The following is an 18737-nucleotide window of genomic DNA, read 5'->3' as shown; positions in this document are numbered from 1 at the left end:
ACCAGCAAAATCTTTGACAGTATAAAGTTATAAAAAACAGTAACAGATATTATATTCTCAACAAAAACATACAATTTATCTTTATAAAACAAGTCTGCTAGCAACTATATCAAGAAGATCTTTAACAATAGAAACAAGAAGTTAGTTTGGTTTTCTTTATAATATTATTAAACATATATTCTGCCAAGGTTGACTTTGCCTCTCAACCTTTCGGGGTTGATAAAATAAGTACCAATTAAGCACTGGAGTTGATTTAATTGACTAACACCCTCCCTCAAACTTGTTGGCCTTGTGCCAAAATTTGGAACCAAAATTCTTAAACATATTCTAGGATACAAATTTTGATACAAATTGTTGAAAAGGGCACCACGTTTTCTGTACAGTATTTACTTCAGCAATATATATACTATTAAAATTGCATTTTGTATATCTTAATGAGGATTATCTGTAGAAAGTCACACAGTTACAGTATCCATCTCAAGAAAGCACCTCATATGGACATATACTGCTAAAATGCACAGTAGAATATCAGTAGCAGACAAAAAGCATCCAGTGGAATTGCTAAATCTAGATTTCTATGTATTTCTATGTCTTCAGTAGAAAAGCATCCACTAGCAACTGAATGCTTACACAAATTTAGCCTCAACTGATATAGAAAACTAATGATTAACAAATCACTGATATCATACGCTTGGTAAAAAATTTTTACTAGCAAAAGAAGCAGTAGATGGGCAAATCAAGATTTAGCAATTCTAGTGCTGCTGCATGCTTTTCATCTACTACTGATATTCTTCTGTGTTTTTTAGCACTATATGTCGATACAAAGTGCAGCTCTGTGATTTTCTACAGTATATGCATGTTAAATAAGATACAGAATACTATTTTAAAATAATACTGTTTCTGTCATTGATACTAACTATTAAAATTGGAAATTTGTATTGCCATTTGTGCATAACAGAAATTTTACCCGTTGTGGCACAAAAATGTTTTGAATAATGTACACTTAAATACTTCCAGTGATATTCTGGGCCCTGGAATCTTCAAAACAGAATTTATCAATAAATATTTTATCAATAAAGCAAAATAATAATCTCCATCAATGAAAGAGAGAGAGACAATCGAATATAATGTGTCCACACACAAAATGAACACTGATATACATATGGCAATAAACACACACACAGCACAAGGCATACACATAACAAACACATAAACACATCTAATAATAACTGAAAGTGCACAAAGGACAAACAAAACATGGAAATAGACTCACATACATACAAAGTACATAAAAACATTCACAAGACATACATAGTATGAAATGCACACTCACAAGTAAAAGTGAACATCAAAGCACAAACACACAGACAAATAAATATGAAAACAGGGATACCGTAAATCCTCAAGTATAGTCCGCCCTTGAGTATAATATGCAGGGTATTTTTAGGGGGCTGTACCTCTGAAAAACCTAAACCATGTGTATAATACACACTCTTTCTCTAACTTGAGTCGTGCGTAATTAATCAGCAGCACCTAGTCAAATAAACACTTCCGTGCATGCGTAATACAATAATGTTCTTAACTGTTATATGGGAATGTAAATATGTTTGCAAATTGTTTTTGTTACATATTATTCTGTGTTCTGAATACTTTTATTTTAATAAATGTTGCTTACTGCAAGTTATGGATGATTCTTTTATGACTTCATTGTTTTCAGGCTTAGCTTAAGGTATTTTCGCGCCCGACATCACAAAATGCGTCTGAATAAACATTGCCAGACAGCAAATAGAGACTCGCACATTGCTTAGAAAATACTTTTTCATTTTTAACCTTGTATATAGTATGCACTAGGGATTTTGCCCTTTAAATTTTGGGGGAAAAATGCGGATTATACTCAAGGATTTACGGTACACACAAACAAAAAGACTTAAATACAAAGATAAGATACATATACACATAAATACATATTTTGTGAATGAATACTAAATCATATTTTAGCACGCAATTAAAATAAAAGTAAATGTTGAAGACAAAATGCAAAACTGAAAGGGTAACAACAGAATGAACTTAAATCACTTCATATGCAGACAACTGACAGTTGACCATGTTGGCAAAGAAGAAACTGCAGTGACAGTGCAGAACAAATGATGCTTTATTCACATTGTATCTGCATGAACACATGGAGGGGTAAGTTTAGCAATTGTGAACAACAGATATATGTGAATCATATTTCTTGTATAGATGAATGCAATATTTTAACTTAAAATATATGTACATTGTATGCATTGTTTCTTTCCATGCATAAAAATAATAAATTTCAGTTCTTTCAGTTTACATTCACATTTTTAACAAAGAAATGGAAGTTACTTTCATTTCATATACATTTTACTTTCAATTTTTTAGCATGTATTCCTATTTATTAACATTGTTAAAATTATATATGGTTTTTATATGAATGTGAGTGTAACCAACATTATCATCATTTAACATCCATTTTCCATGCTGACATGGGTTGGATGGATTGACAGGAACTGATGACACAGAGAACTGCACCAACTTCCAATGTCTGTTTTTGGCAAAGTTGACCTCAGCAGAATTTGAACTCAGAACATAAAGATGGCTGAAACGCCTCTAAGGATTTTGCCCAGCATGCTAATAATTCTGCCAGCTCACTGCTTTCATTTATTCTAAATATTAATCTTGGTTTCATACTTCACATTTTCCACAAATCTATCATCAAGTCTTTCTATCCAGAGACTTTTCTCAGCTTTTCTGTCTATTTAATGTTCCATGTCAGTTAAAGTGCATGCCATATTTTCTTTAGTCTTTGACAACTCATTCAGGTTAAACCTTTGGCATTTAAACCAGCCAGATCCAGCCCAAAATATTCTTCCTGTTTTACATTCAAACTGACTAGATTCATCCTACAATGTCATTCTAAAAATAAACAATCACATCATTGAAATCTTGAAGCTACATAATAATGCATGATTAATTCAAAATGATATAAATAGGGATTACATTTGACAGAGTAATCTGAATGCTAAAGGGTTAATTAACAGTTATTATCTTGTCAGCATTTAGGTCCATAATCTAGAATATCAGTTGTACTATTTCATGCACATAGGAAAATAATAATCATTATTATCATTGTCATCATCGTCATTGTCATCATCAATTCGATCAGTATTAGCATTAGTATAAGTGCAAGCAGTAAAAACTTTACAAGAGACTTTAAAATATCAAGCACTTTGTCATACTAATCAGATTTTAACTTTATCATTCATAAAATAAATACCATTAAAATAATTGTTTCTAATTTAGAATCAAAGAGAGTAATCTTGAGGAGAGGGGATTAGTCAATTACATTGACCTAGTTAATGACTGGTACTTTATTTGTTGACCTCAGAGGGATGAAAGGCAAAGTTAACCTCAGTAGGATTTGCACACAAAACATAGGGCCCGAAATACCACAAGACTACCCTGACACAATTCAGCCAATGTATCATCTTTATCAGTAAACTAACAAAAACACCACTGTGCTTAAGAAATCATCATCATCATTAATCCTCTTCTGTATTTAGTTACATTCTGAGTTCAGATCAGAGCAAGTCAATAAAATAAGTTCAATCAAGTACAGAGATTGATCTAATTAACTATAACCTTCACCAAAATGTGGCATTGTGCCCATGTTAGAAATCATAGTGAAGCCAAGAACCTTCACTTACCAACACAATACAACCAGTTGCAACTAATGCACTGTATCTATTTTTTATCTCTTTTATTACTGTTATTATAGGACTTGCTTTTCTGATGTAGCAACTGTATACTACCTGATTGACTCACGGATTTTGTCATAATCCCAAAACCCAACATTAAATTATTCAAACCTTCTTCTTGAAAGCTACAACTCTCTGAAATTCCTCCCTGTCCACACATTCCCAACAAGCATCAACTTGTAAAAGTTAAAACTAAATATCAACAACAACCTATGGTTACTGCCAGTCCTTCCTGGACAAAAACGTATAAAAAGAGACAAAATACCATCTTCAAAGTCAAAGATACATTTTATATCGCTCTGAAAAGTGGTGGTTGCACCTAAGTAGAATTTATTAATCAATTGCTTCATTTTCTAAATTAAATTTTTCCACCAAAATGAATTAAACAACTTGCTTGAAAAACAATAGATGAGACAGAGAATGGAGCATCTGTAACTTATCCCAGTGTACATGCGTAATTTGATTTTGTTATGTTGCTTCTGTGCATGTGTGTGTGCATACTCATTTACTTGTTTCAGTCATCTGACTGTGGTCATGCTGAAGCACTGCCTTTAGTCGAGGAAATCGACCCCAGGACTTATTCTTTGTAAGCCTAGTACTTATTCTATCGGTCTCTTTTGCCGAACCGCTAAGTTTCGGGGACGCAAACACACCAGCATCGGTTGTCAAGCAATGTTGGGGGGGACAAACACAACACACAAACATACACATATATATATACATATATACGACAGGCTTCTTTCAGTTTCTGTCTACCAAATCCACTCACAAGGCTTTGGTCGGCCCGATGCTATAGTAGAAGACACTTGCCCAAGGTAACACGCAGTGGGATTGAACCCGGAACCATGTGGTTCGCAAGCAAGCTACTTACCACAGAGTCACTATGCGTTCAGAAAATGTTGTTCCCATAACATTCTCTCGATACTTACTTGAATAATAAATGGAGTTATTCAACATCAGCAACCAAATTGTAGTAATTTCACATCAAGTAAGTCCATAGCAATTACTACCATGAACCCATAATATTAGGCCTTCTCTTAAGGAGCAAAATGTGGATGCATTATCCCTGCTATTTATTTACAACTGACAGAAATAACAAGTGTCTCAAACTTAAGATAATAAAAACAATTGGTTTGTGGTTCACAGAGGATGTGAAACCATAGAGACCATTTTTGATAATGGTTACAAAAGAAGCTTTTGATTAAAAATATGCAGTTCTATTCCAAATTTGTTGACTCGGCTCTACAGTCTACAGAGCAGTGAGAAAGCTCAGTCTAGAAGGTATTGAAATGATACAGGATCATGACATCTTTAAAATACTTTGCTGTTGACTGATACAACACATAATAAGATATTTTTTACATTGCTATTAAAATAATGCTGATGATGATGATTTAAGAAAATTATATGCTTAGGTCATGTTACCTATATGGCAGAAGTGTTGCTTCAACTGTAGCTGTCCACCTTCTGCTTATATTAAATTTTAGCCACTTAAGAAGATATTCACCTGTCTCTGAAAAGTGGGATAAATATTTCATAGTAACTCATGAAATTTTGAAGCATGTTAGGGTATAAATGTTTGGTTTCTATGGTGGAACTGTTTCAACTCAGACTGTAAAGTCTTATCCCAATTCATTATGTATAAATAGTAAAATGGTCATAGAGGCAAATGACAATGCTATTATATTATTTTTATGTATTTTCCCTCAGCAGCCAACACAAACACAGTAATTAGAACTAAATGTGGGACATTTGCACTTTGTCAGTAAACATTTCTATAAAAATATAAAAAATAATCAAAACCAAGAATGTTTTCTGAAATTCTTTGTTTAAATATTTCAGAATGTGTGGTAGGATTGAGTGTATTCAAATCTTTTTGGCTTCATATCATGTGAATGAATATTTATATATGAATGTGTGTTGGAAAATTAATGTAACATTGTATGAAATATATATGTAAATACAAATATGTGAATAGTTTTTCTACAGTGCATGTGCATAGTATTGCAGTGTGTATATTTTGTGTGTTCATACACACATGTACAACAGTAGTGGAGGTGGTGGTAGTGGAGGTGGTGGTAGTGGTGGTGGTGGTGCTGGCAGAAGTAGTAGTGGTTGTAGTAAACAGCTAAGGTCAGGCTATAATTACTGCAAAATACTTAACCAACAAATGACACTGTCTTATAAATACATCAGTCATTTTCATGATCAGCAGCAATCAAATAAATAATGAGAAAAATAAGATAAACACTAACAAAATAAAGGGAGTAAAATAAACAACATAAGGAAGTTTCCATTCTGTTCAGGATTTTTCTAATTGCTTATGATGAAACCACATGGTGACTAATTGGATGTTTGGGGTTGAAAGGGTAAAAAGCTGGCTGATAGAAGACCCCAGTCAAACAAATATTACATACAAGAGACAAATAATTTGAGAGTACTATTAATACCCTTCTATATCATTACTTCCTGTTTTCTGCATTATATATGAGTTGTGTGTGTGTCTCTCTCTCTCTCTCTCTCTCTCTCTCTCTCTCTCTCTCTCATACTATCAGGTCATTAAGAATGAAATGTCCGATTTTCTTCAGAAAGCTCAAAACATCAAAGAGGTGTTTGGTGAAGATGTGGCAAATAAGGGCACTCTGCATCGATGGTTTGAGAAGTTCTGGTCTGGTGACTTTACTCTTGAAAATCAGCCCCTTGGTAGACCTAAGACCAAGCTGGATAATGATGAGCTGGAAACTGTAGTGGAAGAGGATACATCTCAAGCTATGCATGAGTTAGCAGCACGGTTTGAGGTTCCAATTCCAGCTGTATTGGACCATCTGAAACGAATCGGCATGGTAAACAAGCTAGACAAGTGGGTACCACATAAACTGAACGAGCATTAAATGACACGTCAATTTGAAACTTGCTGTTCTTTGCTATCATGGCATAAAAGCAGACCATGTTTGCATTGTATTGTTACATGTGATGAAAAATGGATTATTTTCAACAATAGTAAGCGTTCTATATGGTGGTTGGATAGAGATGAAGTGTCAAAACACAATCCCCAAAAAAATATTCACCAAAAAAAGCTAATGGTGTCTGTTTGGTGGTCCAGCGCTGGTGTCATCTACTATAGCTTCATGAGACCTAAGTCAATTACAGCGGATGTATACATCAACCAATTGGATGAAATGATGAGTGAACTTGTAATTAAACAACTGTGATTGGTCAATAGAGATCAGCCAATTCTCTTGCAAGACAATACTTGACATCATGTTGCACAAAGAACGCCACTCAAGTTACAGGAACTGAACTTGGAAGTACTCTGCCATCCATTATATTCACCAGACCTTACACCAACTACCCTAGGTTGGTATTTTTTCTATCGACGCTGAAAGGATGAAGACAAAGTTGACCTTGGTGGGATTTTATCTCAAAGTCAGAACAAATATCACAAGATAGTCAATCTGATACTCTAATGACTTTACAATTCATCTTAATAAATTTTTCAAGTAAAAAAAAATAAAATACCTGTAATGGGATGGAAATTCACAATTCACAAATCAAATTCTCATGATAAAAATCCTTGTCAAAACACCTAATCCATACAACTAATCCAGTGATATTACTTTAAAAGTATCTTGCAATAAGCTTATTTTTAGACATAGTGCCACAACTGCAATGAAAATATTCTAACATTTTAGCCAGATCCCTTCATCAGAAAGTATGCTTTTTCATACAGATCAAGTCTCCAAAAGTGTTATAGCATATGCATGATGGTTATTTGATACCTCATGTAGATCATCAAGTCTTCAAGCATTTTGGTGAATATCCCTAATTCATTTGTTTTCTTCTATAAAAATATTATTAGATTATTAATTAACAAAAGAAATTCTAATTTACTTTTCTTTTACTTGTTTCTGTCATTGGACTGTGGCCTTGAAGGGTTGTTGTCAAACAAATGAACCTAAGTACTTATTTTTTTGGTCTCTTTTGCTGGGCCGCTAAGTTACAAGAACATAAACAAACCAATGCCAGTTGTCGAGTGAGTGGGGAGGAGGTAAACACTGATATAAAAACACACACACATATACATGTATATGTGACAGGTTTCCAGACTGTTTCCATCTACCAAATTTACTGACAAGGCACTGGTCTGCCTGAGGTTATAGTAAAAGAGGTGCCATGTGGTGAACTTGAAACCATGTGGTTGCAAAGTGAGCTTCTTAACCAAACAGCCACAGAAATTATTTTTCTATTAATTTCTGATGATTAATAAAACAACTCATGAGTTACATCACTAGTTAAAACACTGAATAAATTGCAAAAGAAAGAGAATGACAAGAAATAGAATTGACAGAAGTTTTGAAACAGTATTATAAAAATTCAATTGTATTTTTATATATCTTTTTAAAGAATTTGCTCATGTTACTCTTTTACTTGTTTCAGTCATTTGACTGCGACCATGCTGGAGCACCGCCTTTAATCGAGCAACTCGACCCCGGGACTTATTCTTTTGTAAGCCCAGTACTTATTCTAGCAGTCTCTTTCCCGAACCGCTAAGTAACGGGGACATAAACACACTAGCATCGGTTGTCAAGCAATGCTAGGGGGACAAACACAGACACACAAACACACACACATATATATATACATATATACGACTGGCTTCTTTCAGTTTCCGTCTACCAAATCCACTCACAAGGCTTTGGTTGGCCCGAGGCTATAGTAGAAGACACTTGCCCAAGGTGCCACACAGTGGGATTGAACCCGGAACCATGTGGTTGGTAAACAAGCTACTTACCACACAGCCACTCCTACGCCTATGTTAGAGCCAATCTATTTACATAAGCAGAAAATGTTAAATCAATAAACTTATATAAAGTGTTTTCAAGTTTGGGCACAACAAAGCTCACATCATAAAGGATGGAAAAGACAATCAAGTATGACTTAGCTTTCTTTATAACCATTTGTGACATACAAATAGGTTGTTGTAATTTTTATTATCATTCTATAGAGCTTATTATATTTTTATTCATTTTTAATAATTCAAACATTCTACTTCATGTTTAGCTTGCATTGTTCATGAAAAGCATTTTCTGATTTTACATGAAGCAAAAGATTTTTTTTTGGCAAAATGTGAGTGGTAAGGTCAGAAAATATTTCTTTATATTGTAAACAGAAAAATGTTGTCATTACTATGAAGGACAAACATTGAGATAGTTCAAAGTTTATTGTTCTTGGACTACATATGATAGTAGTTGCTGTCATGGGTTCCTTGATGTTAGCTGATCATTGTGTGTTGCCCTCGCTATCCATCCATTCTTTTTGTGCTGTGACAGCATTTTGCCCATCTGTTAGTTCTGCTATTGTCTGCTGACAGTCGTTTTTGTATCTAGTCTTCTGTCTGTCATCTCCTAAAATGTGCTGAATATATGGAGGTGGTCTTGCTCAGAAAAAGCATGCCAAAGATGAAATTGTTGTGAGATCCAGTGCTACACATAGTCTTGAATGGTCAGATTTTTTTTAAATATTGGTAATATTCTAGCAAACTGCAATTGTATTCTTGAGTTTTTTTTCTCACTTCAGATATAGTGGTCCAAGTCCGATGGCCAAATAATTCTGCAACATGTTCATCTTGTAACTATTTGTGGCATTTGCTTATTCTCTTCCATACATTCATGCTAAATAAATATTAACATCAAACTATAAAGTTTCATATTACCTTTACTAATTTCATTCAATATCCACTAACATTCTAATTTAAAAACCAATGAATAAGCCCCCTAAGCCGATATAGCAACCTTTACATAGTTACTCAACTTGCTAGAAATAGTAAGCAATGACCTCTTCAAATTTTCAAATTATACTTATGTTTTGGGAAAAGAAAGAATATATTAAATCAGGAAATCCAGATACACTACGCTTAAAAAAGACAGAATAGTCATGGATAGAATGTCTTTCATCTTAGAACTGCTGAATCAAAGTTGACCAAGGCTAAATGACAACACCCTGTATTGGTCTTTCTAAATCAAAACAATAAATGAATGAAACGAATTGTCAAATTTTACTGCAACACACACACACACACACATATGCATGACTGTATGGTTAAAAAGTTTGTTTTCCCACGACATGCCCTTTGGAGTTTTTCTGCTTTTGAATTCACTGAGCATGTCTGACAAAGTGCAAATGTCTTAAGAGAAAAATTGAAAATAAGAGCCATCAGATGTAGTGTGCAAGACAGAAGATAGTGCTTGTATTGTCATGTGATGTGCATAGATGAGAACAACTGCATAAAGAAATGCCAATCTCTAATTGCAGAAGGAACATGCAGTAGAGGAAGATCCACAAAGACAGGAGACGAAATGTTGAGAAATGATCTTCAGATGCTGAATGTCATTGAGGAGTTAAGAAAGGATCAAGACATCTGGTGATTTGCTGTCTTATGTGTGCATGAAGAAAGCAAGAGAGAATGAGGAATTTAAGTACGGTCATTTGATCGGTAGTATTCAATAGGGCTGTTTTGGCTGAATCACAGAAATTAACAAGGGGAGTGGTATTAGAAAAAAAATAATGTGGAGGGAAAAGGGTGGGGAAATGTTTTTGGTCAAGGGGGAGAAAAAATATATATGCATGAATATATGAATGATCTATTGGCTGGAGCAAAAAGTTGCTTTCTTGGGGATATAGTCTACTCTCACATCATCAGAAAGCTCATTTAATTTCAATGGGTGGTTTGGTACATTGTCTAAAAGGAGTAATGTTTTATTAAAAATATTATGGCAGGACATAAAATGTTTGTAAAAGAACTCTATGAAAAGATTCTTAGTCATCCATGCCTTATTTGAATGCCAAATCAGAGGCAAATTAACTTTGCATAACTCTTGAAACCCATGAATTTTTGGAGCAACACAAGTAGGGACTTCAATTTCCTATTACCAGCAGAGAAGAAATGTCAGGTGATTTTTTGGAAGCTCTAAATCATGGTGTTGATTCTTCTTTGTGAGAGATAATAGTTCTAGTAGGCACGAGCTTCTACAAAAGTGCAATTTCATCAACATTGTATAATCACTCTGATATGTTGCCTCACTGAGCAACCATTTTTCTTCAGCTGCTCAGAATAATTAGTGGCAGCCTTTGTATCAAAACTGGCAGTTTCATCAGTTGTGCAAATTCAAAATTTCTTAAACTTTTCAGACCAGTCTTTACTAGCCAGGAAACATTTTTTATTAAAAGTTCCACCTTCCTTTTTCTGGAAATCATCACATAAACTTCTGGCACTTTTTTAATTACCATAGTGCTTATTGGTACATTGTGCTGAATCTTATCCTTGATCCATATACAGTAATCCCTTGACTATCACGGATGTTACATTCCACCCCCACCCCACCCCACAATAGGTGAAAATCCATGAAGTAGAAACAGTACTGTATATATATATATTTTTTTTTTTATAATTTGTATATATTTATTTTATTATAAATGCAAAACAACACTACACACTCCCCTTCCAAGTTTCGCTTTCCATACAGTATGTGCAATTCTTTGTTAACTCATCTACAATTATTTTCTTTAAATATATTTTAATTAATGTGTTAAACAGTGCAGTACTGCACTGTATTTCTATTTATTAATTTATTAATTTTTAGGTGTGAAAATGTTTATTTTACCACAGAAATATTTACCATGATATAAATTTACATATATTAGCCAGAAAAATCCACAATGTACTGAGGGCATGATACATGAAGTACGATATGGCAAGTGGTTACTGTACCTCAAAATTGCCCTATTTCAGGTGTAACATTATATCTGTTTACTCATCTACAATTGTTTTCTTTAAATATATTTTAATTAATGTGTTAAACAGTGCAGTACTGCACTGTATTTCTATTTATTAATTTATTAATTTTTAGGCGTGAAAATGCTTATTTTACCACAGAAATATTTACCATGATATAATTTACATATATTAGCCAGAAAAATCCACAATGTACTGAGGGCATGATACATGAAGTACGATATGGCAAGTGGTTACTGTACCTCAAAATTGCCCTATTTCAGGTGTAACATTATATCTGTTTACTCATCTACAATTGTTTTCTTTAAATATATTTTAATTAATGTGTTAAACAGTGCAGTACTGCACTGTATTTCTATTTATTAATTTATTAATTTTTAGGCGTGAAAATGCTTATTTTACCACAGAAATATTTACCATGATATAAATTTACATATATTAGCCAGAAAAATCTACAATGTACTGAGGGCATGATACATGAAGTACGATATGGCAAGTGGTTACTGTACCTCAAAATTGCCCTATTTCTGGTGTAACATTATATCTATGAAAAAAATAAGGTCTGGACAGTTAACAGAGTAGCTTCTTGAACACTTGACTTAATTTTCTTTCTGTGCAGATCATAAACTTTAATGTTTTGGCAATGTGACTGATTTCTACCACCACCCCACACCAAGCCTTTTTAAAACATCAAGCTTGATGTCCAGTATAATTTTCTAAAGGTTCCTTTTTTATTATTTTTTTTTTTTTTGCACTACTACTCTTAGTTCCACTTGATGGCTTCGTTCCAGACATCTTGAATAGTCGGCAAATCCAACAGCTGTCTCTCTCTTTCTCCCTCTGTGTGTGTGTATATATACATATATGTATATACATATATACATGTATACAAGTGGCGAGCTGGCAGAAACGTTAGGATGCCGGGCGAAATGCGCTGCCGTATTTCGTCTGTTGTTACGTTCCAAGGTCGACTTTGCCTTTCATCCTTTTGGGGTCGATAAATTAAGTACCAGTTACGCACTGGGGTCGATGTAATTGACTTAATCCTTTTGTCTGTCCTTGTTTGTCCCCTCTGTGTTTAACCCTTTGTGGGTAATAAAGAAATATATATACATGTATATATATGATATATGGACATTGTTGGATAACTAACAAAGCAGAGTCCTAGACTAGCAGTTTGCAGGTTATTATGGCCAACCAGAAGCTCAGACAACAGTTGGGTGTCAACTAACAAGTGATATGCTACTGCAGGCAGCCTCAAAGTTGACACTGCTTGTTGCACTCTTGTACATCACTTGGTACTTGGTGTGGAAGCCCAGAGAGGCAGTCTGGTGGTGGGTGGATGACACCAGGAGCCTTACTCACTGTCTAGGACATTTTGTTCCAAAACATCCTTGGAACAGAAGAACTTATCACTGACCTACAAATGACAGCCACTAACAATATATATATGACTGAATGAACAACCAAAGGAAAATAGCATTCTTAACACATTTGGTAAGAGTTACACATTTTTAATAAGTTTGACTTGGCTCCATCCCACTTAAAGTGTCACAGGCTTGTAGAACAAACCTAGCTTGTCAGGTATTTCACGCAAAACACTTTATTTCACGTTGCTCCAGTCCACTCAGCTGGCAAAAATAAGTAACGCTGTGATGGACTGGTGTCCCGTCCAGCTGGGAAACACATACTCCATTGAAACCGGGAAACTGGGCCCATGAGCCTGGCTAGGCTTTAAAAGGGCACATTTATTTTTATGATAAATATATACATATATATATAATCTTGAATTATATACATATATTATATCTATATTATAAATGTATTGTCTTTTAACAGTTTAATATACATATATAATATATGTATATAATTCAAGATTATATATATATATATATATATATATTTATCATAAAAATAAATGCGCCCTTTTAAAGCCTAGCCAGGCTCATGGGCCCGGTTTCCCAGTTTCAATGGTGTATGTGTTTGCCAGCTGGACGGGACGCCAGTCCATCGCAGCGTTACTCATTTTTGCCAGCTGAGTGGACTGGAGCAACGTGAAATAAAGTGTATTGCTCAAGAACACAACGCATCGCCTATTCCAGGAATTGAAACCACAATCTTATAATCATGATGCTGACACCCTAACCACTAAGCCACATGCCTCCACTATATATATATCTAATACATCATGTAAATATATCTTTTCTTTTATTTTTTACTTGTTTCAGTCTTTAGACTGCGGCAATGCTGGGGCACTGCCTTGAGCAATTTTAGTCAAACTAATTGACCCCAGTACTTATTCTCTCAGTTTCTTTTGCCAAACCGCTAAGTTAGGGGGACATAAACACACCAACACCAGTCTTCAAGCAGTGGTGGAAGGACGAAGACAAACACACACACACACACACACACACGATGGGCTTCTTTCAGTTTCTGTCTACCAAATCCACTCACAAGGCTATAGTAGAAGACATTCAAGGTGCCACAAGATGGGGATGAACCCAGAACTATGTGGATGAGAAGTAAACTTCTTACTAAACAGCCACATTCTTTCCTTTTCCTCTTCTCTTTCTCTTTCCTTCTCGTTTTTAATTTTTTCCTTTTCTTATCTATATATGTTTATTTTATTTTTCCTTGAGAACAACTTTAATAATTCCAGTAGAGTTTGTTCAGTTTCAGTATTAGCTTAGAGGAAACCTTAGAAGAGAAAAAAATAATATTAGTAATAATCTTATGCTCTACCAATCAGAAATAAATACTGTCCCTTTGAACCAGTGTCATTAAAGTTTGTGAAAGGATTAACTTAACTGATAGTATTTCGTTTTTGGTTTGGTTTGCAAGATTCTTTATGTGAGTTCGTGTGTTGAAGCATATTCTGTTGTGTCTAGGGAGAGTCATTTTCTTTTTGTGCCTTATAATTTAACACACTCACCGGTAAAATTTCCACTTATTCCTTATTTTTATTTTCCTTAAATTTTCGTTGCATCTTGCAACCTTTTCAATAGCCTTGACTCTCAATCAAGACTGTTGAAAAGGTTGCAAGACGCAACGAAAATTTTAGGAAAATAAAAATAAGGAATAAGTGGAAATTTTACCGGTGAGTGTGTTAAATTACAAGGCACAAAAAGAAAATGACTCTCCCCAGACACAACAGAATTAACTGATAGTGTTTCTCAAATAAAATTCAAGAAAAGGTTCACATCATGAATAACACTTCAGTCAGATTATCAAATACATGCATGGGCTAGATAATGAGGGAGCCTCTATATGGTTGCTCAACCTGTTAGAAATAGCAGCCAAATCACCTTATCATCTTAACAAAAAGGACACATCAAATGATATAATCACTGATATACAGAAAGACAGAGTGAAGATGGGAGCAAAGAATGACCTGGTGTTAAACAACAACAAATGAATGCTTATTAGTAATGTATTTTTGTCCAAACTTATTTTACATCCATTTGTATCACATTTCTCTCTGCCTGTCTGTCTCTCTCTCTCTCTCTCTCACATACACTCACACACATGCGTACAACAGTTCAGCAGAGACACATTTGGCTAAGCTAGTTGGATGTCAGCCCACTAGTGAAAGGGTCGGCAGTTTATATCTTTTCAATGTTTTGATGTGTCCATGGCCAAAACATTGTATACCTCTCCATCTAGCTATAAATAGGTTTTGTGGGAGGTACACAGCACTGCAATAAGCAACAAGAGAAAACTGCATAATTACAACTCTCAACACAAATTTTCTCATAAACAAATTTTGTTGTTAGAATGGTACTTTACCCAGCCAAACAAGTGTCACTCAAATGCTTAGTGCCTTGAAGTCTCGGCTAAGTTTCAGTAAAACTCAACACAGTCCAGTAATTGTTGATTTTAAGATAATTAGAGTATTTCAGACACACAAACTAACTCTACTAGTTCAAACATTGTTTCTAAACACTCAATTAAAATATGATGAAATTTTTTTTTTGAACAGTTTTAAATATTACAACAAAAAAAAATAAATAAAAGGTTGCAGATACAGTAGAAATTATCAATTCATATACTACAAAGAAGAGTTTAATAGCTATGCCTATGAATGGGAGCATATGAGAAATTAGTAATTATTTAATTTGCCTGAAGCAAGGAGCATGGGGACAATAAAATCAGGTGACACAGATTAGAGAGATTCAAACAAGTGCAGTTCTTTCTAACAAAAATAACTCAGTTAATAGATGTATGAAAAGAAGCAGTTGAACTTCTTACATCCCCACCTGCCCAATAACTGCAACATAATATTATTCAACAGAATATCTATAAGTATATTTGTTCTATCAAATAAACTAAAATATTACTTTAGGTCAGATATATGTACTAGTAAAATGCAAATTATTAATAAACTTGTAAACTGCAAAGAATAGTATAGTCTATTGACAATATTAATAATTTCTTACAATAAGTATTTCTTACACACAGGCATGGCTGTGTAAGAAGCTTGCTTTCCAAGGCGGCAAGTTGGCAGAAACGTTTGCACGCCGGGCAAAATGCTTAGTGGTATTTCGTCTATGTTCTGAGTTCAAATTCTGCCGAGGTCAACTTTGCCTTTCATCTTTTCGGGGTCGATTAAATAAGTACCAGTTACGCACTGGGGTCGATATAATCGACTTAATCCCCGTGTGTCTGTCCTTTTTGTATTTAGCCCCTCGTGGGCAGTAAAGAAATAAGAAGCTTGCTTTCCAACCACATGGTCCAGGGTCCAATCCCACTACGTGGAAGCTTGGATAAGTGTCTTCTGATAAAGCCTTGTGCCAACCAAAGCCTTGTGAATAGATTTGGTAGACGGAAACTGGAAGAAGCCCATCTCACACACACGTCTGTCTTTGTGTCTGCATTTGTTTCCCTTCCATCACTTGACAACTGGTGTGTTTACATCCCCATAACTTAGTGGTTTGGCAAAAGAGACAGAGAGAATAAGTATCAAATCCTGCCAAAAAAAAAGTACAGGGGTTGATTCATTCAACTAAAAATTCTTGAAGGCAGTGCCCCAGCATGGCCACAGTCTAATAAGTGAAACAAGTAAAAGATAAAAGATATACTAAATACAAGATTACAAATATTTCAAGAAGAGTATTGTCAATATCAACACGAGTAAATGTCAGATGTTAATTTTATTGATCCCAAAGGACAAAGGTGATCTCAATAGGATTTGAACTTGGAATGTAAAAGGATACAACTAAATACCTCAATGCATTTTATTTGGCCAACTACCATTTCTGTCACCCAACCACTCTCCGAACAATAAAAATTTTGAGACACAAAGCTTCACATTTGGGTGGAAACAGTCAATTAAATCAACACTTATTTAATTACTTTTGTTTCAAGAAACTCAGACTGAAGAAACAAATGCACATTCATCAACACAATAATATTTAAGTCTGAGAAAAAAAGCAGTACTTTTTTAATAAAAATAGATTGTAGATTGTATGTTTGATGTGTACAAAGTGCAATGATGCATGGTAGTGAGATGTAGACACTGAACACAGAGAATGTTTGAAGGTTGGAGAGAAATGAAGCAAGCATACTCTACTGCAGTAGTTCCCAACCATTTTATTTAAATGAGTTTTAATATGCTTGTTCTTATGTATGTATATATATATATATATATATATATATATATATATATATATATATATCTGTAAAATAATATGTGACAATTATTCAGTAGCCAAGATAAAACTCTGAGTTTTGGATGGTGAGGTGGAAATCCATACCACCATCTCTTCGATAACCTCTATTTACATAATATTGAGGTCTCTTTCTTCCTTTTGTTATCTTACTGTTTTTACCAATATCATCATCATCATCATCATTTAGCGTCCGTTTTCCATGCTAGAATGGGTTGGACGGTTCAACTGGGGTCTGTGAAGCCGGAAGGCTGCATCAGGTCCAGTCAGATCTGGCAGTGTTTCTACGGCTGGATGCCCTTCCTAACGTCAACCACTCCGTGAGTGTAGTGGGTGCTTTTTATGTGCCACCTGCACGTATACATTTCATATATATATATATAATATGAAATTTTGAATTTAGCTCATGAACCCCCAGTACTACCTTTCCAGACCACCAGGGTTCCACAGACCCCAAATTGGGAACCACCACTCTACTGAATGTGTAATGGAAAAGATGAACTGAGTGATTAATTGGGGAAAAGGAGAATCAATTGTAGTGTGCAAGAATGAATATTGCATTGAATTGGAAATATGATGCATATGGAAGAGATGAGTAAAGAAAAACCGGGATATCCAAGTGGAAGGAAACTGGAACAGAAAGAGCAACAAAAGATGTGGGCAAAAGTAATAAAAACTGAAATCTTTGAGGCAGACTTTTCTATGGTTGTAAGCCCTTTCTGTGGCCAACATTCACCTGTTGCCAAGCAAACTAATGGTTTTCCATGGCCAGATGTTTTTTCAAGAATGATTGTCAATGAACAATACTCATTTACAACCATCATGTGATATCAAGACAAGGTGACACACAAAAAATTATTGTTATCTCTGGATGAATACCACAGTATATTGCTTTTCAATGAAGTATTTACAATAAGTATGATATATATATGGCCAGTTTTATACCTGTCTTTGTATGCTTGCAACAGATGAGTGGAGGCGCAATGGCCTAGCGGTTAGGGCAGCGGACTCGTGGTTTCGATTCCCAGACCGGGCGTTGTGAGTGTTTATTGAGCGAAAACACCTAAAGCTCCACGAGGCTCCGGCAGGGGATGGTGATGATCCCTGCCGTACTCTTTCACCACAACTTTCTCTCACTCTTACTTCCTGTTTCTTTTGTACCTGTATTTCAAAGGGCCGGCCTTGTCACTCTCTGTGTCACGCTGAATATCCCCGAGAACTACGTTAAGGGAGGGTACACGTGTCTGTGGAGTGCTCAGCCACTTACACGTTAATTTCACAAGCAGGCTGTTCTGTTGATTTGGATCAACCGGAACCCTCGTCGTCGTAACCGACGGAGTGCTTCTAAAAAAAAAAGCAACAGATGAAAGTGAGATGCTCTCCAGTAGAACATCTCACCACTTGTTGTGGTACTTTGTCATCTTCCTTGTAAGATTCAGTCATCTGAGATTAGCTTTCACTACTACCTTCCATACCATGCTTAGTTCTTCACTTCCACAG

General features: G+C 34.9%; 1 protein-coding gene across 5 annotated transcripts in view; it reads right to left on the bottom strand.

The window, feature by feature from the left end:
* LOC115219030 (Hermansky-Pudlak syndrome 1 protein homolog) overlaps positions 1-18737 on the bottom strand; it is a 48223-nt gene that overhangs the window by 25929 nt on the left and 3557 nt on the right. The window contains exon 2 of one of the 5 annotated variants that reach the window (XM_036508965.1): positions 5205-5292. The exons of the other annotated variants lie outside the window; for them this stretch is intronic. The gene's annotated coding sequence lies outside the window, so the exon portion shown is untranslated. The remainder of the gene's footprint in view (positions 1-5204; positions 5293-18737) is intronic. 5 annotated transcript variants of the gene reach the window in all.

The sequence above is a fragment of the Octopus sinensis genome, linkage group LG14 (assembly GCF_006345805.1).
Source record: "Octopus sinensis linkage group LG14, ASM634580v1, whole genome shotgun sequence".
In the NCBI taxonomy this organism is placed as follows: domain Eukaryota; kingdom Metazoa; phylum Mollusca; class Cephalopoda; order Octopoda; family Octopodidae; genus Octopus; species Octopus sinensis.
Note: the sequence above shows the minus strand (reverse complement) of the source record. Positions and strands in the feature narration are given on the sequence as shown.